This window comes from Saimiri boliviensis, chromosome 3, assembly GCF_048565385.1.
Source record: "Saimiri boliviensis isolate mSaiBol1 chromosome 3, mSaiBol1.pri, whole genome shotgun sequence".
Lineage (NCBI taxonomy): Eukaryota > Metazoa > Chordata > Mammalia > Primates > Cebidae > Saimiri > Saimiri boliviensis.
Genome location: NC_133451.1, coordinates 96,065,001 through 96,087,551, shown reverse-complemented (window position 1 = coordinate 96,087,551; position 22,551 = coordinate 96,065,001). Strand labels below are relative to the sequence as shown.

Here is a 22,551-nt window from a genome sequence, read left to right as displayed (position 1 = left end):
GTGCAATTCTCCCCTTTTTCTTTTAATTAAGAATTTGTTCAGATGGCTGTAGATTTTATCAAGATCGATAGGCAAGATAATTACATTAAAAGATAAAATCAGTTTCTAAGTGTCCTAAGGTTTCTTATGATTTTCTGTGCATTAATTGTAATGAGAAACAGAAATGTCAAATTTTCTGTGGCTACATTTCACCATAGTGACAACAGAAGCAACAACCACAGAGGAAATGGAGTAATATTTTTCCATTCTCAGATTTAGCCTTTAAACTAAATCTCTTACTCTTAGAGGGTATCCATTATAACAAGCTGAACCAAGAATTTGACAGCACATTTCTTTCTCTGTGTTGTAATATTTACATCATATTTTATGCTAGTAATCTAACTTCTGCTTAACAGTTGTTTTCCTTTACTACCCTGCTTAGTGAGCAATATAATACAATATGTACACATTTTCACATTTTTCTAAAAGTCAGCTCACCGTGCAGTATCAGCAGTAGTAAATGTTCAAGGTAATTGAGAAACTGCTAAAATGCTGGCTTTGTGAAAGACTGGAACTTTTGTCTGACTCTTTTTCCATACCAAATTATTTATCTTTATGCAGTTTGTTGTAATAAAAAAATCTTGAAATTACCCATATTACTTAGACTTCCAATATTAATACATCATGTAGATGTTCATTTACCTATTTTTGTGTCCCTCTCTCATTTCTACATTTTCACAACACATTTCCACTTATTTCCATGCATCTTTCCCCAATAATTTGTCATAATAGTATTATTATTAATTTTATTATTAATCATAAAATCATAGTATCTCCTTTTAAAAACTAATGTATTCTACTTTCTTTTTTAAAGGGATGCTTATATTCTTGGTATAAAACATTTTAATAGTAAATTTTCTAGAGAAATTAAAGTCAAAAACTAGAAAAATTTTTTTAATTTCTGTTATGTATTATGAAATATCTTCCCAAAAAAGAAAAAAATACTGTAAGAATTTTATGTAGAAATTCATTATTACTTACCAATTATTTTTCATTCTGATATTTTGAGAAAAGTTGTTTTTTGTTTGTTTGTTTGTTTGAGACGGAGTTTCGCTCTTGTTACCCAGGCTGGAGTGCAATGGCGCGATCTCGGCTCACCGCAGGCTCACCGCAACCTCCGCCTCCTGGGTTCAGGCAATTCTCCTGGAATGTAGCTGGGATTACAGGCACGCACCACCATGCCCAGCTAGTTTTTTTTTTTTGGTATTTTTTTTTTTTTTTTTTTTTTTTGTATTTTTAGTAGAGACGGGGTTTCACCTTGTTGACGAGGAGGGTCTCGATCTCTTGACCTCGTGATCCACCCGCCTCGGCCTCCCAAAGTGCTGGGATTACAGGCTTGAGCCACCGCGCCCGGCCCTGAGAAAAGTTTTTATTTTGACTGATGGGTCAATGAATACCATTAGATTATATCTATCTTATACATTCTGAAATTATGTAAGTATTTTAACCCAGCAGTGTATGATGAAAATGCTTACATTCGTTCTTTAAAAGCGTTGCTGTCTTAAAAGAAAAATAGCTACAAATGAAACAAAGTCAGAAAACACCTGAAACTTCTAATGGGCTTGTGTAATATTACCATATATACAATTCAACTAGTGTGTCTAATTGAAACAGTGAAGCTTAAAGAGAATGAATAGCTCTTTGCCCATTCTAGCAACTTCATCTACCCCACCCCATGCTACAACTTACATTCAGGAGAGCCTTCTACATCTGAGTTGTACATTGATTGCCAGTACCACATGCAATCATTAAATCATTTTATTAAATATTCATCCATCTCTCTATTTGTGGCAGTAAATTTGAACATTTTGAAAAGCCTAGAAAAGTTTGTATATGTTTTTTGTGGTTTTCCAGTAATACTGGAGAAGTGGAAATTATTCCTTTTTAAAAGGTAAGAAAAGATAAACATTTAGGAGGAAATATCTAAAGCCTTTCAGTGCTTGGCAATCATTTGAAATAGTTTCTCTATGAATTATCTGTTAATACTGCTCATTCTGCAAGTAAAAGTTCAGGAGAGATGGAATCAGGTTCAGGCGTTATGAATTTCTAACAGAAAAATGAAGCTCAGCATATGAAATCTATAACAATTGCCATCATTATCAATACTTCACGAAACATATAGGCACACACACAATTGAGAATGATATCTTTTTTTTTTTTAAGGAGAATGACATTTATTGACAAACACAAGGCTTACATAATTTCATAGTACTCATCCTGGAAAACATGTCCTGGAACTAAGAAGCCAAAAGATTCCACTCTGTACATCTTGAACTATTCTAGCAGAAACACCACACCTATTTTAACCTGCTTGGATCACTTATGTCCTGGAATGGACACCAAAAGCTCTGCCACCTCTATTTAATTAGTCAGAGTTCTCCAGAAAAAAACACAATCATCTATCTATCAGTCTATCTATGTATCTATCTATCATCTATCTATCTATATCTATCTATCTATCTATCTTATCTATCTATCTATCTATCATGTGTCACTCTGTCTTCTGTCTATCTTTTTTTTTTCTTTTGAGAAAGATTTTTTTTATTGCATTTTAGGTTTTGGGGTACATGTGAAGAACATGCAAGATTGTTGCATAGGTACACACATGTCAGTGTGGTTTTCTGCCTTCTGTCCCCTCGCCTGTATCTGTCCTATCTCCCCATGCTATCTCTTCCCACCTCCCCACCCCCCCGTCCCTCCCCGATTTCCCCCCAATGGACCCCAGTGTGTAGTGCTCCCCTTCCTGTGTCCATGAGAATGATATCAATTAGTACAGATTTTATGAAATCATTATATAGAGCTTTGACATATGTTGTTGTACTCATCTTCACAAAAACCCTAGAAGTGAGGCCTGGTAGAAATTGTTATCCTTCACTTAACAAATCAAGAAACTGGAGCTCTAGGAATGTGAATGTTGCCCAGACTGACAGGTAGTAATTGTGCAAATTGAGTTCAGTCCTGCTGAATGCAAAACAACTGTTATTTCTACTACTTTGAACTGTAAAGAATTGGTAGCTACCCTTAGGCCTCTTTCCCTCTCTCTTCTGTGCTGAAATTTTCTGTTTATCATTTCATTCTACATCCTGATTTACTCTAGAACAGTGTTGAATAATAAAAAGTTTTTCAATGATAGAAATGTTCCATATATGAACTATTCAACACAGTAGCCACTAGCCACATGTAGCTATTTAACACTTGAAGTATGGCAATCACAATCAAAGGACTAAGTTTATTTCATTTTACTTTATTTTGTTCTGGTTATGTAAGCTTAAATTTAAATAGCCACATGTAGAAGTGGCTATCATGTTGATCAGCACTGCTCTAAAAAGTAATAAGAACAATAAAGAAAATCCAGTAATTATTACACAACCAAGAGTTTACTTTCATATATTGTGATAATGTAGAAAGACACGAATACAATCAGAAAGTCACCAATAAATTTAACAAACGTAGAAATTCACTTTTTTAAAATTTGTATTGATACATAATTATTGTACAAATTTGGGGGGCACATATGATATTTTAATACATGCACACAATGCATAGTCATGTAATAAGGGTAATTAATATATCCATCAGCACAAAAATTATTATTCCTTTGTGTTGGGAGAATTCCAAATCTTTCTTACAGTGATTTTAAAATATGCCATAAGATATTATTGTATATTTTAACCTAGCCACCCTACTGTTATTTAACACTGGAATTTATTCGTTATATCTACCTATATGTATGTATCCATTAACCAACTTCTCCTTAACCACCCTCCACTCTATCCCTCTCAGTCTCTGGTAATCACTGTTCAACTCTGTACCACTATGAGATCAATTTTTATATAGCTCCCACATATGAGTAAGTACAAGCAATATTTGTCTGTACCTGGCTTATTTCACTTAACATAATGTCCTTCAGTTCATCCATGTTGTTGCAAATGACAGAATTTCATTCCTTTTTATGGCTGACCAATATTCTCTTGAGAAATACCACATTTTCTTTAGTATTTATTTGATGTTTCCTTTTCATAATTTACAAATAATGATAATTTGTCAATTAAATAAGCAATATTTTTTCTATTTTTATTCATTTCATAATTGAAAAACAATTATATTCTCTATTCCTTTTTAAAAATGACAATAATTTTATATACTTATAAGCTATAATCTGATTATATGTAAATTTATGTATACAGATACATATATATCTCTATATACATATTTTGTAATGATTGAATCAAGCTAATTAACATATCTATCACCTCACTTATTTATCATTTTGTTATGAGAACATTTGAAATTTATTCTCTTAGCCATTTCAAAATATGCAATACATTATTATTAACTATAGTCATTATGCTGTTAAATAGACCTTGAAAACTTATTAAATCACCTGTCTAACCTTTGTACCCTTTGATGCTGATCTTCCATTCCCTCCCAGCATCACCTCTGGTAAACACCATTATACTCTCTGCTTCTACAAGTTTGACATTTTTAGATTATACATGTAAGTTAGATTATGTAGTATTTGCCCTTCCTTGCCTGGCTTATATAACTTAGCATAATGTCCTTCAGGTTCATCTATGTTATTGCAAATGATAGAATTTCTTTCTTTTTAAAGGCTGAAGAGTACTCCGTTATGTATATATGCAACATTTTTTATCTGCTCATCCACTGGTGTAATATAGGTTGATTAAATATCTTAGCTATTGTGAATAATGTTACAATAAACTGGGGATTGCAGATATCTTTTAATATACTGATTTCAATTCCTTTGGTATGTATAAAGAAGTGAGATTGCTGAATCATATCATAGTTGTTTAATTTTTAGCTTTCTGAGTAACCTTCATACTATTTTACACAATGGCTGTTCTAATTTACATTCCCAACAACAGTGTATAAGGAAAGGTTCCCTTTTCTCCACATTCTTACCAATGCTTATCTTCCATTTTTTTAATAGCCATTCTAGCAGGTGTGAGGTAATATATCGTCATGGCTTTAATTTCCATTTCCCTTGTGATTAGTAATGTTGAACATTTTTCATATATCAAAAGAACAATCTAAAGGCATCACACTATCTTATTTTAAAATATATTAGAAAACTATACTAGTCATAATGGCATAGTACTGGAATTTTTAAAAAGATACCTAGACCAGTGAAACAGAACAGTGACGCCAGAAATAAACCCACACATTTGCAATCAATTGATTTTAACAGAGGTATCAAGAATGTATCACTGAAAAACGATAGTTTCTTCAATAAATTGTGTTGGGGAACCTTGAATATCCACATACAGATGAATAAAATTGGGCGTTTATCTTATATTATATAAAAAACTACTCAAAATAGATTAAAGACTTAAATTTAAGCCTTGAAACCATAAAACAACTCTAGAATAAATACATTGTTATTGTTAAATCTTAGTTAACACATATAAACTCAACTGTCTTTTTTAAGAAAATCTGGATTCTTAAGCCAAAAGAGCACAAAGGTTTGTGTGAGCATATAAGACATGAAGAAGGAAAAGGGAGGGGAGAAAGAGAAAGAGAGAGAGACTGTGTTAGGAATGAGAGAGATGATACAAAGCAGAGAAAAGGTTTATAACAGAATGAAAACGGAACTGAAATTCAGGACTGCTGGGTGCTAGACTGGTACTATGATTCAGTAATATTTTGTTAGAATCATCATTTTTCTCTAGGCGAATTAGCTTATTCATAAAATAGTAAAACAGAACTACCTCTAAGTTCTCTTCTAATTATAAACATCAGTGTTTGAGATTCATCAAATATTTACTTAACATCTTATGCGTACCAGGCATTGTGTGCAAGTGATTTTATTTAAATCTCATAAAAGGGTTTATATTTCAAGTGATAAATATTAGTGGCCTAAGCTCACAAAACATTCTTAGTGGGTTCCATGCACTTGATTTTGGTTACAGTCATAGTTTTCCCTCACACCATTGACCTTAGGCAAGTCACCAAAGTGACCCACTTTATATTAAGTGTGGGAAGGCTTAGAATAATTCTTCATAATTAGGCTTTGAGTTGTCTTCAAGTTATGCTTTGCACAGGGGTAGGAGTGAGAAGATGCACACCTAAGTTCAGTTTAGCATGGAGATCTCTCCACTAAAAAAATGAAAGTTCTTCTTTCAGTTGATAAGACTCCAGTCCCTATACTTCCTTCTCTTCAATCTCAGTCATTGCTCCACTTCATTCCTTCCTCTTCTACCCTTAGCCCTATCTAGTAGGGAGAAAGAAACAACACATGTGCTTTGATCTACATTTAGGCAAATGTTTTATCTAGTGGGAGATAAAATGTTGATACTTAGAATATTAAATTACACAATGTAATATTTATATGTAGTACTTTTGTCTTCATTACTCATATAAATATGCATATATGTATACATGTATAATGTATGTAAAATATTTGTATGCTCAGACCCAGTGCACCAAATGGTGAAGCAAGCAAGCCATAATGGAGAATGAAACTAGCTCAGAATCTTTGAATAAAAAAATTCCCAACTCTAAAACCTTTTGTAGCACAGCCTACACATTATTTTATTTTACACTCCCAATAATACTCTGGATTAGATAGAAAAGGTGCATTGAGAGATGCATAAGTAAGGAAGTTGAAGCTAAATAAACTAAAAGTACTTTACAAAAGAAGACATACAGGAGGCCAACAAACATATGAAAAAATGCTCATCATCACTGGTCATTAGAGAAATACAAATCAAAACTACATTGAGATACCATCTCATGCCAGTTAGAATGGCGATCATTAAAAAATCTGTAGACAACAGATGCTGGAGAGGATGTGGAGAAACAGGAACACTTTTACACTGTTGGTAGGAGTAAATTAGTTCAACCATTGTGGAAGACAGTGTGGCAATTCCTCAAGGACCTAGAAATAGAAATTCCATTTGACCCAGCAATTCCATTACTGGGTATATATCCAAAGGATTATAAATCGTTCTACTATAAGGACACATGCACACGAATGTTCATTGCAGCACAGTTTACAATAGCAAAGACTTGGAACCAACCCAAATGCCCATCGATGATAGGCTGGACAGCGAAAATGTGACACATATACACCATGGAATATTATGCAGCCATCAAAAATGATGAGCTCGTGTCCTTTGTAGGGACATGGATGAACCTGGAAACCATCATTCTCAGCAAACTGACACAAGAGCAGAAAATCAAACATCGCATGTTCTCACTCATAGGCGGGTATTGAACAGTGAGAACACATGGACACAGGGAGGGGAGCACTACACACTGGGGTCTGTCGGGGGGAAATAGGGGAGGGACAGCGAGGGGTGGGGAGTTGAGGAGAGACAGCATGGAGAGAAATGCCAGATATAGGTGATGGGGTGGAAGGCAGCAAACCACACTGCCACGTGTGTACCTATGCAACAATCTTGTATGTTCTTCACATGTACCCCAAAACCTAAAATGCAATAAAATAAATTTTTTAAAAAAAAGAAACTAAAGACGAAATGGAAAGGGGTAAATGTAAAAATCTTTGAAAATAATCACCAGAGTTGGGTGACTCGTTAGCTGTGGATACTGAGAGACTGAAAGTGAAAAAAAAAAAATCTGTTTTAAGATTAATTGCTAAGAAAATGAAGACACTATTAACAGAAAATAGAAAGCAATTTCTGTGTGAAAATCCAGCAATTGTTGAAGAAGTTGAATTCACTTTAGGAAAATCCAGCAAGGTGAAATAGTTCATATGCTGCAAGAGGTACTTTACAATTTATGCTGATGAAGATGATAACTGATGGTCATTTATGAGTAGAGGTTCCTATCAATGCATTCTGTACTGTGATTATAAATGTTCATGAGGAGAACAGCATTCTATCGTGCCCTCTAAGCAGCAAAATAATAGCTAGTATAGCTGCACCATCTGCTGGGTATTGTGAGCACACATTTCTCTTCTCACTGTTTATGTTCCTTCCTCCCAATCTCTATTCCCCCAGCCTCCTGGAGGCCACGTCAGAGGAGCAGAGAAAAATCATTTTTCCAGACTATTGGCTTCTATTTACATTAATCTCATTTGCACTTTTTATTTCTAATTTAGTAAAAGAAAGATTTTCAACCAATGCAGAAAATTCCATTGATATCGTTGATCCTCTTCCTTAGAGGTTACTAGTTAATAATGGATTAATAGGCTGGGCGTGGTGGCTCAAGCTTGTAATCCCAGCACTTTGGGAGGCCGAGGCGGGTGGATCACGAGGTCAAGAGATGGAGACCATCCTGGTCAACATGGTGAAACCCCGTCTCTACTAAAAATACAAAAAATTAGCTGGGCGTGGTGGCGCGTGCCTGTAATCCCAGCTACTCAGGAGGCTGAGGCAGGAGAATTGCCTGAACCCAGGAGGCGGAGGTTGCGGTGAGCCGAGATCGCGCCATTGCACTCCAGCCTGGGTAACAAGAGCGAAACTCCGTCTCAAATAAAATAAAATAAAATAAAATAAAATAAAATAAAATAAAATAAAATAAAATAAAAATAATGGATTAAAAAATATTCTTTGGGAAAACAATGAATTAGTGACTAACAGTTCATGCAGCTGTTTTTGTGCTCTCAAAAGTAAAAGAGTTAATGCCACCTGCCTCCTTCTATTCCCATTTAGTTTTACATTATAATTATAACCAGCCTGTATTTATAACAATGTGTAATCTTTTAGCTTCTGACCTTTTGTGAGCAGAAGATGAATTTCTAGGTGCTTATTTCACATAGTGATAGATTGATCGGTTCTGACTCATATTTATGTACTTTCTTCAGTTTTATTTTGAAAGACTCGCTTTTTAAAAAAATACTAACTAAAATTGGGAATATCTGTGGTCATATAAAAGAACAAATAAAACAAACCTATGGAGGAATTAAACCCTAAGACAATGGGCTCAAGAAAACACGTGGCTATTTTCTTAATGATTCAGCCAAAAACAGAAATAATCTCATTTAAATTACAATAATCTGGATAAGTGAAATAATTCAGGAATGGAAAACCAAACATTGTATGTTCTCACTGATATGTAGGAGCTAAGCTTTGAGAATGCAAAGGCATAAGAAGGATGCAGTGAACTTTGGGCACTTGTAGGGAAGGGTGGGAGTGGGGCGAGGGATAAAAAACAACAAACAGGGTGCAGTGTATACTGCTTGGGTGATGGGTGCACAAGGTTCTCACAAATCCCTAAAGAACTTATGTAACCAAATACCACCTGTGCTCCAATAACTTATGATAAAATAAAACTTAAAAAATAATAAAACAAAAAATAAATTTGCAGTAAATAAGCTATCCCATAGGACTCTGTTCCTTTATCCATTCAGCCCTTAGGATTACAAAATCGACATGCATTTTCTTTGAGATGCTCAGTGTTTCTTTATTGAGTAAATTACTTTTAATTCTAATAAGACCACATAGCTAAGCACTGTTAGTCACATATGTTATCTCAGTTAGTAGTGTCTTCAACACTAAAAGATATGATTATACTTAGTTAAACATGATGTAACTAAGGCTTAGAGGGTTTAACTTGCTTAAAATCATTGTGTCCAGTAAGCAGAGGAATCTGGTCTGGAACCCAGTCTAACACTAAGGTCTAGGAACTGCATTGTGGTTAATGTCAGCAAAAGAGGGACAAAAAGAGGTCAGGGAAATAATTAATAATATAATAATATTATCATACTAACACTTTTTAACCTTTTCTACAATGTGTACCCAATACATAAGTTTTAAGAGAACAAATTTCTTCTTCCTTCTACAAATTATATCCCTCTAATTCTGTTGCCCTCTTTGATTATGAATATTGTGGTTACATTTACACACCACTGTTAGATTTTACATTTAATGGTAAAATGATCTTCTGCCTTTTTGTACAGAATCTCTTTTCTGGAAATATATTGGTTCTTGCTCTTCAATGTATTGATTTATTCTTTCTTATGCTTTCATCTATCTTTCATTGCAGTTTTTAAAATGACAAGATTTCTTTTTTTATTTCTTCTAAAAATATAGGATACATGTGCAGAACGTGCAGGTTTTTTACATAGGTATACAGGTTGTGGCACCTACTGACCTATCCTCTCAGTTGCCTCCCTTCACACCTGCGCCTGCCAATGGACCATGGTGTGTTTTTCTCTTCCCTGTGTCCATGTGTTCTAAATGTTCCACTCTCGCTTACGAGTGAGAACAAGTGGTTGGTTTTCTGTTCCTGTGTTAGTTTTCTGGGGATGATAGCTTCCAGCTTCATCCATGTCCCTTTAAAGGACATGATCTCATTTATTTTTGTGGCTGCATAGTATTCCATGGTGTATATGTGTCACATTTTCTTTATCCATTCTATCATTGATGGGCATTTGGGTTGGTTCCATGTAAAATGACAAGATTTCTATCATAATTTGTTGCAATATTTTCTGTCTTATCTGATAAGCCAAATTCCCACAAACATTATTCTCTTTCCTCTCCTAAGACTAACATTCATTTCTAAATGATATCCATGTTCCCCTATTTTCTCTTGCTTGAGTAGTCTTTAATATATACTTAAATAGCTTTAACTAGGCTATTTCTGAATATTTGGGGTATTTACTTTAGTAAATAATAACATATTACCTAATAACTATTTACCACTCTGTAGTTTACAGTTAGGCCTCATGTAAAAATAAGTTTGCATAGCTACTAGAGTAGACTTTAAAAATGAGGAAATAATAAGATAGATTAAAATTAGGTTGAATTGAAATGATACTTGGTTAAACAAAAAGTAAACTATTTTATCACAAGAAAATTCTAGGTTCTATTGCAGAATACTGAACAAGAGCTGTGCTTTACTCACTGTTGTCTTCTCAGTGCCTAGCATAATGGATGGAGTTGTGGATCAACTACCCTCTCATTTTATAGATGAGATAATGTACGGTCATGTGATATGACTTGCTTAAGGTCTGAATTATTAATAGAGAAAGTCAATTCTGGACGTTAGGCTTCTGAAGTTTCAGCACAGTAGCCAGCTCTTAGTCTCGGCACACAAAGGAAAGATTATAATGTGAATCTTCTAGATAAAGTTTATACCTTCAGGACTATATTAATTCCCTCAGAACTGAAAGTAAGGCCTATTTATCTTGCTGCTAAATAAATTAAACTTTTCTAGGAAGTTTCCATAGTTCATTAAATATTTTATTAGATATTTCTTAGCCCTGCCACAAATAAAATAACACATAGGAGCCTTTTTATTATACAGATTTTTGATATAGTATGCAGTAAACTAAAAATTCTAATTAGTAAAAATGAATTATACCATGTATTTATTATTTATTATAACATTACAAATGTCCTTATCCTTATACTATACTGAAAACAACATACAATGCCTGCTTTCTTTCATACTGGAGAAATCTACTTCAATGTTTTATAGGACTATATTTATCAATATCAAATATAAATTATCTGGCCATGTAAAATAATTACTAGAGAGGTGTAGTTAACAGAGTGATGGATAGCAAGGGGTATATGCAGGCTTAAGCGTTGCAAATCTCCATGGCATATATGCTAGCCTAGCACAGATTCCCACAGCCTCCCATTCTTCCCCAGGCCCTTAGCTGGTTACACCAGCTATAAATCTTTTTCCTAAATACATAAATTCTTTAAAAAATTAAAAAATAATAAAATCCCACCTTAATAACAGGCTTTTCTGTCTTAGTGTCATTTTAGTTGACAGCTAAGATTTAGGGATGACATATGACAACGCTTTCTCTGCTGGAGGTAATCGGTAAAAGATATCAGATTAGATTAGCCATTTCAGCCACAGAAGCACCTATGTAAATTACACATGTCTATGACTCAACATGAATCTACCTAGGTTGAATAACAATATAAACATCAGTTCATATCTGTCTCATATGAAGAGGGTGATGAGGTGATAGGGAGGGAAAGGCAAAAAAAGAGAGTTTGTTAGAGCTGCCATAACAAAGTATCACAGAAACTATAGAAATTTAAACTATAGAAATTTATTCCTCCACTGTCTCCAAGATCAAGGTGTAGGCTTGGTTGATTTTTCCTGAGGCCTCTCTCCTTGGCTCATAAAAGGCTCTGTTCCTCTGGTATCTTCATGTAGTCTTCCCTTCCGGTCTGTGTCCTAATCTCTTCTGATAAAAGCACAATTATTTTTGGATTAGAGCTCAACTGTATGAGCTAATTTTACCTGAATTGCCTCTTTAAAGGCCCTATCTTCAAATTCAGTCACAGTGTAAGGTACCGGGAGTTAAGACTTCAACAAGGAAATTTTAGGAGGATGCAGTTCAGCAGATAAGACAAAGGCTATTAAAAGTCTTTAGATATTGATCCCTTGATCCAAGTCACTTCATAGATTCTGGTAGCTTCCTGGCACCAGGGAGGAATTCTGCTCTGATATGAAGATACAGGTTTTGTTGCAAGTGAGAGTGCTACTGAATGAGGGACTATGGCAGAATTCCGTCCCCCACCCGCCTCCCACGTCATTCTAACAGCTTTATTCTTTAGCTGAAATAGAATTGAGGAAAGTGTTTTTCTGCTGGCTTGACTTGAATATTTTACTTCAGTTTTTCATCCCTAATTGGCAGTTTGTTTTCCACTTCCCCCTGCATCTTTACTTCTCTTTGTCTATCCTTGCCTTAGAGGAAACAGTTTATTTCAAAATTATTTCCCATTTTCATCTGTACGTAATCTCTCTAACAAGGAACCAAGATTTTAATGTGCCTAGCACAGACACCTGCCTCCCACCAAGGGAGTACTCTGTAAATGCCTCATAGTCCTTACATGTTTTATACTATCCAGTAGTTCTGACTAATCTGCGTACACCAGATTTTAACAGCCTCCATATATATAACTTTTTAAAGTTTTTTCATGTGTCCTTAATGAAAAATGTAAATTTACAGAGGATTTTGTAGATTACTCCTAAAGGAGAATTTGTCTCTCATGGCATAAAATTCCTTTCAGCATTTCTTCTGAAGTCAGTTCTGAAGCAATTGTGTGTTTCTTTTTTGATCTCCTACTCTCTTTTCTTCTCCCTGTTAGTTTTCCCTTTCGTGCTGCTCCTCCTTGGTTCATTTCTCTGATCCAGAAAGACCATTCATCCACAATGTTTAAAGACAAATTTAGCATTGTTCTGATAATTCAAACTATAGCCCTATTCCTGTAACTCAAATGATTCCAAACTTGCAAATACTTACCCACATCAATTACCCAACTTCAAAAACAAAATATCCTACATGTGCCCACATTTCACTCTCCTTCAAGTCAGAAGGGAATTACAAATATAAAAATAATGTTTTGTATTATAAACCATGTTACACAAATGCTTTATTTCTGTAACTCCATTTACAGGCTGTAAATATTTTTGGATATCTTTCTAATACTATTTATTTTTACTAGATTTCAACAAAGATTTTAGAGAGACTTTCTTCTATTACTTTGCTTAAGTTGTAAATTCCAAAATGCTATGAATCTCTATACTCCTATGCAGTTTACTCAGCATATTTCCAAACTCATGGCTTTGTCAAAATTATTCGTATGCCTCTCAAACCTGTCTTTAATCTTCTTTTACTTGAAAACATTTAGAACTAGTGGAATAATGCACTGTGATTACTTTATCCCTTTTGATTCCAGGTATTATCTTCAGATTATTTCTGCCTCATTATTTCATCATTCTCCAGAAAGATGTGGCAGCCTTATATAAATCTCTAAAATAGGAATTTCTAAAGCCTCTTGCTGTACCATCTAAACCCAGACGAGGAAAATTATTTTTGCTAACACCCTAAAGGAACAAACATGCTTTGTATACTAAATCTGCAAAGAAAAACAGCATCTTAAAAGAAATGAGAACAACACAGAAAATAGTAATTGCATACCTAAAGGGAATAGAAAGTCAAATATTAATTAGAATAAACAACAAGTCCTTCAGATGTTACTGATGTGGATTAGAAGGCAGAAGATCAAGTATGAAATCATTCTCTTCATATAAACAGTTTCTCATTAGAAATTAAAAACTGATGAGTGGTGGTCACAAGTTGATATGCCATAGTTAAACTAGCTTGAACAAGATAGTGTGTTTTACTTGAAAACAAGATATCCTGGAGAACTAGAAGTCATTGTTTTATTTAAATTACTCAGAATATAAGGCAGGTCTCCATCATCCCAACACAAGTCTACCTTCTAGCTGTGAGATTTCATGGAGCATCTCCTAGAAAATTTCATTACCAAGCAAAAAAAAATCACTAGAAAGGACTCTGCATAGAGACCTCTGAATCCAGTACTGTGAGGCAATAAATAAATCAACTTACATTTATTTAGGCATCACCTGTAATTAATTGAATAGGAGACCCTAGCCCTTAAAATTTAGTTGCTGTTGCTCTCTAGTCTTCCTATAAGACTGCCTAAATTTTAGGCAGTCTTGGGCAAGTGATTCTAAAATAAAGGATTTAACCCATACCTTCCTTAAGTCCCATAGCCTAAAATGGGATACATAGTTCAGATACATTTTGCTATAGTCAAGTTATCAAATTTTTAATATATATGGCACAAAGGTGACTGTTATAGTCTATGATTACAAGCCAAAATAAATTTTGGCATAAAATAAGAAGAAAACTATTTTCTAGTACATGAAGTTGTTAATTTAAAAAACAATTTTAGGGGAAAATCCTAGGGCATCTGTCTTTGCATGATTTAACAGCATAGATCAGACTGTCATCTCTCCAAAACATATAGCTTTGCAAATATATTTTGATCCAACTAAATTATCTTAAATACATTAGGTAGGTATACTCCAGTTAGAGAACAGGTAGATCCAGGAAACAACCTCATGGAATTTTCATCTTTTAAATTTTACCCTCCAATTTATTTTGATTTGAATTTTAATTTGCATTTCATTTTGGTTTTGGAAGTGTAGTTTCTTTAAATTGTGTGAATGGCCTTCTCCAACCACCTTAACATTGGTTTCCTCTGGGTGTGATAGCTGCTTGCTACTAAGCTTCGTAACTCCACAGCAATGCCGTTCTTCTCTGGCACCTGAAAAATTCCTAGCATTGAATTTTAGATTCTTTTTTGTGTAGGGGTTGGAGGTTTAATTGGTCACATATTTTTGACTAGACTCACTCTGAACGCCTCATCAAGCTTCTGCCATCTTTCTCTGGTTTCTGTCTTTTCATGTCCTTCATCAACTCATTACCAATATTCTGTATCCTTGGCACTTGCTTTTCATGAGTAGTCCTCCATCAATGAAACCATCTGTCTTCTGAACCATGACTGGTTTCACTTCATTATGTTCTCCCTTAAAATATAAGTATGCTCACATCTCTTTGTCTGCTTCTCTTACCAATCTTTTACTCCTCTGACTAATTCTCTGTGGCTTCCAACATATCATTCCACTGAAATTACCCTTGCCAAAGTTACCTTTGATTTCTTTATTCCTAAATTCATTGAATGTGTTACATCCTTGACCAGATTGAAGGAACAGACAGCCTTTGACCATTCCCCAGTTGAGAAGTCTCCCTGTCCATGCCATTGGCTTCTTTTCTCTCTTCAGTACATTCCTCTTCAGTAGACTTTTTTTTTAACCGTACCTTATTTGGGAAGCTTGTTTTATTATTATTGTTATTATTATTATTATTATACTTTAAGTTCTGCAGTACATGTGCAGAATGTGCAGGTTTATTACATAAGTATATACATGCCATGGTGATTTGCTGCACCCATGAACCCATCATCTACATTAGGTATTTCTCCTAATGCTATCACTCCTCTAGCCCATGAAAGGATTATAAATCAGTAGCCTTTTTTGGCTTTTCTTCCTCTAACAACCATTTAAATACTATTCTTTACTCAAAGTACCATTCTTTATTAGCTTTCATTTAGGATCTCATTTGGATAATCTCATTTCCCAGGATATCAACACCCTTACGAACTACCTTCAAATCTACATTAGTATTATGGTCATATCTAGATTTCTCTAGGTTTAGGTCCTGAGCTTGAGATTAAAATTTTATTAAGCATCTCTCACTCCAAACCTATGTGTAGTAGACACTTCAAAATAAGCTGGTAAAGTTAAATTATCGTTTTTGCTCTGAAATTCTTTTTTTTCCATTTTATAGAATATTCTTAATATCCACACAGTGGTCCAGATAAAAAGTCTGGAAACAATCTATAACTTCTCCGTTTCCTCAATCAATGTTCAGTCAACGATAAGGCCCTTCAAATTAACTCTAAATGTATCCAAACAGTTATTTTCTTCTCTCCTAAGCCTTTCTTCATTCTTGTTTAGAGCTACATACTGTAACTATTTGTGTGGATTTATAAAAATCCTCCTGCCTCTTATATTCCACTCACATGAAGTCCATTCTATCCTGCCTTCAAAGTATCTCTCTAAAATCTAAATTTATTAATACCCTTATTAAAATTATTTCATGGTTTTTCTGGCCTGTAAACGCATACTGCCCTCTCTATTCTCTCCTCAATCTGTATCTTCCAGGTTCTTCATCAGCATTCCTTGTAGTGCATGGTACATCCCACTCAGTGAAACTATTCATAGTACTAGGAGGCATGAGGTTTTGTTACCTTATTTTCTGTGATCAGGAGACTCTTACCCACTTGTCCCCACTGCTTTTCAATTGCTCTCATCACAGACACTTATCCCTCCAGAAGGACTCTTCAATACCTCCACTTCCTCAGTGTTTTACATTGAGCTTCCACAATATCACACGGCAAACTCTAGCATGTGGCTTACAACATTGTAAAAGTAATGTTCACTTGCTTAGCTAATTGTTCCAACAAACTTTACAAAACTGAAGAGCAGGGTTTATGCCTTAGCATTAGACATTCAGGAACTCACAAGGTGCATAGCATAATTCAGGAGTGGTATAAATGCTTATAAGATTAATGAATGAATTTGTTTCCTTGGAATTTTTCTTTTTCTTTTTTAAATTTCAACTTTTATTTTAGAGACAGGAGTACATGTGTAGATTTGTTTTATGGGAATATTGCATGATGCTGAGGTTTGGAGTATGACTCCCTGGCACCAAGTGGGAGCATAATACTCAATGGGCAGTTTTTAAAATACAACCTCTACCCTCCAGTAGTCCACAATGTATTGTTCCCATATTTATGTCCATGTGTGCTCAATGTTTAGCTCTTACTTACAAGCAAGAACATGTGATATTTGGTTTTCTGTTCCTTCATTGGCTTGTTTAGAATAATGACCTCTGAGATTATCCATGTCCCTGCAAAGGACATGATTTCCTTCCTTTTTATGGATGCATAGTATTTCAAGGTGTATATGGACATTTTTTAAATTCACTCTTCCATTGATGGTCACCTGGGTTGATTACATGTCTTTGCTATTGTGAATAGTGCAGTGATGAATATATGTGTCTTTTAGGTAGAATGATTTATTTTCTTTTGGGTGTATACCCAGTAATGGGAATGCTGAGTTGAATGGTAGCTCTATTTTAAGTTCTTTGTGAAATCTCCAGACTGATTTTCACAGTGGTCACACTGATTTATGTTCTCACCAATAATGTATAAGCCCACCATTAGTGTTTCTTTTTCTCTACAACCTCATCAGCATCTGTTGTTTTTTGACTGTTTAATAAAAGCCATTCTAATTGGCTTGAGATGATATCTCATTGTGGTTTTGATTTGCATGTCTCTGATGACTAGTGATATTGAACATTTTTTATGTTTCTTGACCACTTGTATGTCTTCTTTTGAAAAGTGTCTATTCATGTCCTTTGCCTATTTTTAAAATGAGGTTATTTGGTTTTTTGCTTGTTGTTTAAATTTCCTATAAATTCTAGATATCAGACCTTCATCAGATACATAGTTTTGAATGTTCTCCATTCTGTAAATTGTCTGTTTGCTCTGCTGATTCTTTTTGTTTTTGTTTACTGTGCAAAACCTCTTTAGTTTAAATAGGTCCCACTTCTCAGCTTTTGTTTTTGTTACCTTTGGAGACATTCCTGGAATACAAGGCTGTTTTAGCATATGCAAATTGATAAATGTGCTTCACACATAATCAGAATCAATAGCACAAATCATAGGTCATGTCAATAAATGCATGAAAAGCTTTTGCAAATATCCAAACTTTCTTCATGATAAAAAACCTTCAACATACTAGGCATCAAAGGAATATACCTCAAAATAATAAGAGGCATCTATAGCAGACCCACAGTCAGCATCATACTGAAAGGGCAAAAGCTTAAACCATTCCCCTCGAGAACTGAAACAAGAAAATGATGCCCACTCTCACCACTACTATTCAACATAGTACTAGATGTCTCAGCCAGAGCAGTCAGACAAAAGTAGGAAATAAAAGGCATCTAAATAGTGGCTGGGTGTGGTGGCTCATGCCTGTAATCCCAGAACTTTGGGAGGCCAAGGCGGGCAAATCACTTGAGGTCAGAAGTTCATGGCCAGCCTGGCTGACAAAGTGAACCCCGTTCTCTACTAAAAATACAAAAACTATCTAGGCGTGGTGGCAGGTACCTGAAATCCTACCTACCTGGGAGGCTGAGGCAGGAGGATTGCTTGAAGCCTAGGGGCAGAGATTGCAGTGTGTCAAGATCATGCTACTGAACTCCAGCCTGGGTGACAGAGTGAGACTCCATCAGAAAGAAAAAGAAAGGAAGGAAGGAAGGAAAGAAGACAAAACAAGGAAGGAAGGGAGAGAAGAAGGGAGGGAGGGAGGGAGGGAAAGAGAAAGAAAGAGAAAGAAAGAGAGAGAGAGTAAAAAGAAAGAAAGAAAAAAGAAAGAAAGAACGAAAAGAAAGAAAGAAAACAGGAAAGAAAGGAAGGAAGGAAGGAAGGAAGGAAGGAAGGAAGGAAGGAAGGAAGGAAGGAAAAGAAAATAAGCAAAGGCATCTAAACAGGAAGAGAGGAAGTCACACTATATCTCTTCACAGATGATATGACTGTATACCTAGAAAACCCTGTAGTCTCTGTTCAAAGGCTCCTAAAATTGATAAACACTTTCAACAGGTTTCAGAGAAAGAAATGAAAATTATCCAAATAGGAAAAGAAGTTAAACTATCTCTCTTTGGAGATAATATTATTTTATGTATGAAATATCCTAAAGACTCTGCCAAAAGGCTCCTAGAATTGATAAACAACTTTAATAAAAGTCTCAGGATACAAAACTAACATGCAAAAATCAATAACATTTCTATATACCAGCAATGTCCAGGCTGAGAAAGAAATCAAAAGAAATCACTTAAAATAGCCACAAAAAAAGAAAATGCCTAGAAATACAACAAACCAAGGAGGTGAAAGATTTCTACAAGCAGAACTACAAAATACTGCTGAAAGAAATCAGAGGAAACACAAATAAATAAAAAGCATCTCATGCTCATGGATTGGAAGAATTAATACAATAAAAATGGTCATACTTCCCAAAGCAATTTACAGATCCAGTGCTATTCCTATCAAACTACCAATGTTATTCTTCACAGAACTAGAAAAACTACTCTAAAATTAATATGGAACCAAAAAGAAGTTCAAGTTCCTGAAGCAATCCTAAGCAAAAAGAACAAATCCAGAGGCCTCACACTATCCAACTTCAAACTATTCAGTAAAGCCACAGTAACCAAAATGGCTTGGTACTGGTACAAAAACAGACACCTAGACCAATGGAACAGAAGAGAAAACTCAAAAATAAAGCCACACACCTACAACCAACCATCTGAGCTTTTACAAGACGGACAGAAACAAGTCATGGAGAAAGGATTCCCTATTCAGCAAATGGTGCTGGGGTAACTAGCTAGCCATATGCAGAAGGTTGAAGCTGGACTCCTACCTTTCACCATATACACAAAGTAATTCAAAATGGATTAAAGCTTTCAGTGTAGGACCTCAAATTATAAACATTGTGGAAGACAATCTAGGAAATATTTTTCTCAACATCAGCCTTGGCAAATAATTTACAGCTAAGTTCCCAAAAGCAATTGTAACAAAAATATAATTTTTTTTCTGATAGCCAAATGCCCTCAAAGGAAGACTAAAACCTAGTGAAAAAAAAAATTATTTTCCCTAAACTCATAGACACTGAATTTGTAGGATATTTTATTATTTTGCTCCCCTCAATTTTCTTTTCTTTACCTACAAGCATCACAGTATCTGGGGATATTCTTTTGTCTCCTAATCACCTTGCCCTGGGTGCCTGATAAACACAGGTTCTTTCAAAATGATACTAGTTAAGTTCACTCCTCTATTTTGAGTCATTACTTAAAAAATAATTATTATATGTGAAAGTTTATATATGGAGAGTAGAATATTTCAAAATGAATCAAAGTTTGCTGTACATTTTCTTGCTTGTTTATTGTAAACCATGACTCAAATGAATTATCTTCTAATTTTTTGACTCAAATAAAAATTAAACAATAATGAATCATTCTGGCTTGGCAAGTCTGGTTTTCACTTTTGATAAGGCAGCATACACCAATTTTCATGTTTATGAGTTGCTAAAAAAAAATAGACTCTTATTAGAAACAGCAGCAATTCATGGGAACTTAAAAGACTTGAATGATTTTGCTTAGAAGTCTCCCCAAATTAATTTTTTTCTAGTAATGATGAAAACAAAAGGAATGTTTTATTCTAGAGCTATAGTTTTGGAAAAAGATTTGAGATAGTAACAAAATGAATCAAGTATTATCAAGTACTTTTTATCAAGTATTTACATAATTAATATTAAAATGAAGTGTTTTATATTTATTTAATGTTATTATTCTAAGATTTTCATTTGGTTTTCTCTTTCTTTAAAAACTTTTTATATCTCTCCTAAAATCTCTATTTTTTTTAACTCATCATAACTAACTTTTTCTATAGATACCTTAATATGTTTGTCATACTTATTTAAAGGTTTTCCCTGCTAATTGTGAAATGTTTGCTCATTTCTTGACTATAGATTACATTTTTCTATTTCTTCGCATGTCTCATAACTTTTTGTTGCTCACTGGACATCGTGAAGTAGCATGTTAAGACTCTGGATAATATTATCTTCATCTGAAAAATTCTATGCTTTCTTCTTTAAATCAATTAAAATTATTGGTGGGTCACCTCAGATTTGTGGAGATTTGGGTTTTCTAATTATTGTTTTAATTTAATATTATTTTGAAATAGAGTCTTGCTCTGTTTACCAGGCAGGATTGCAGTAGCATGATCACCGCTCACTGGAAACTCGACCTCCTGGGCTTAATCAACACACCCACCTCAGCCTCCCGAGTAGCTGGGAACTCAGGCATATGCCACCATGCCCAGCTAATTTTTGTATTTTCTGGTAGAGATAGGGTTGTACCATGTTGCCCAGGCTTGTCTGAAACTCCTAGACTCAAGCAGGTCTCAAAATCCTAGGCTTAAGCAAGCTGTCCACCTTGACCTCCCAAAAATCTGGAATTACATGCATGAGCCACTGTGCCTAGCTAAGATTTGGTTTTATATTTTATTAGGGAAATCTATTTTAGTTTTGCCCTTGGTTCTAGGATTAATCTTTTAAAATCTTAGGCATAGCATTTAAGCACACACCTGGGAAAATTGTTTTTTACTGAAACTCTACTTTGGTGGGATCCAAATGTATACATACAAATACATACATATATATGCACAAGTATAATGTATATGTGTGTGTCTGTAGAGAAATATACAAGCTACTCTTTTCATATGTATAATACCATATATACTATAGACTCCATATATTATTATATGTATATACTCTATATGTACATATGTAGATACACATACACACATGCACACACACACACATATGTACTCTTCCATTATTGGGAGCCAGAATCCCTAAAATTCTTGTATTGGAAACATCTTTATAATATGTCCTGTCTTTTGATCATATCTTTTGTGCTGTGTAGTGACCCACAAACTTGTATTAATGTTTCACTTATATCTCTGAATTCTTCACTGTTCTATTTAGGAGTTTCCTCTAGCACAGGTCAATTTCTGACATTACTGACCTGTGTGAATTACATTTAGTTTTGTGGAACATCTGCAATTTTTCTGACATATCACAGGAAAGACTTGAATGCACTGCTTTAAAATGTATTTCTGGAATTGTCAAAGCAGAAAGTATTACTCTTTCTCAGAAAATATGATCTAAAGGAGCAGACATATAGACAAGTTGTTTTGTTTTTATCTCAGATAAAATTTATGAGCCAGTACAAATTGAAATCTTAAATGCAAATAGAAAAATATACTGAGATTTCATGCCTTGGTTAATTTTATGCATTTAATATTACAGTTAATTTTAATGTTACAGTTAACAATTAAATTGCCATTAGAGTCTATGTACATTTTTACTTTGTAAGAACATGTATTGTCTTTCCATTGTGAAATTTATATTTTATTAAGTTTTATTTTTTTAATTTTCCAGTACAACTGAAACAAAAATCAAGAACAAGACATTTAGTCTTTTTCTTTCTCTGGTAACCATGATATTAGTTTTTTGTTTTTTTGTTTTTTTTTCTATAGGAAAGCTATTCAAGAAATACCT

General features: G+C 34.3%; 1 protein-coding gene and 1 long non-coding RNA gene across 2 annotated transcripts in view; one reads left to right on the top strand and one right to left on the bottom strand.

Moving 5' to 3' along the window:
* Window positions 1-22,551, top strand: part of TACR3 (tachykinin receptor 3) — a 113,630-nt gene that overhangs the window by 64,513 nt on the left and 26,566 nt on the right. The gene's annotated exons all lie outside the window — the stretch shown is intronic.
* The window catches only part of LOC141583910 (uncharacterized), a 57,666-nt gene continuing 48,729 nt past the window's right edge, over window positions 13,615-22,551 (bottom strand). Inside the window, exon 6 of the long non-coding RNA XR_012516747.1 lies at window positions 13,615-13,784. This is a non-coding gene — a long non-coding RNA (uncharacterized LOC141583910). The remainder of the gene's footprint in view (window positions 13,785-22,551) is intronic.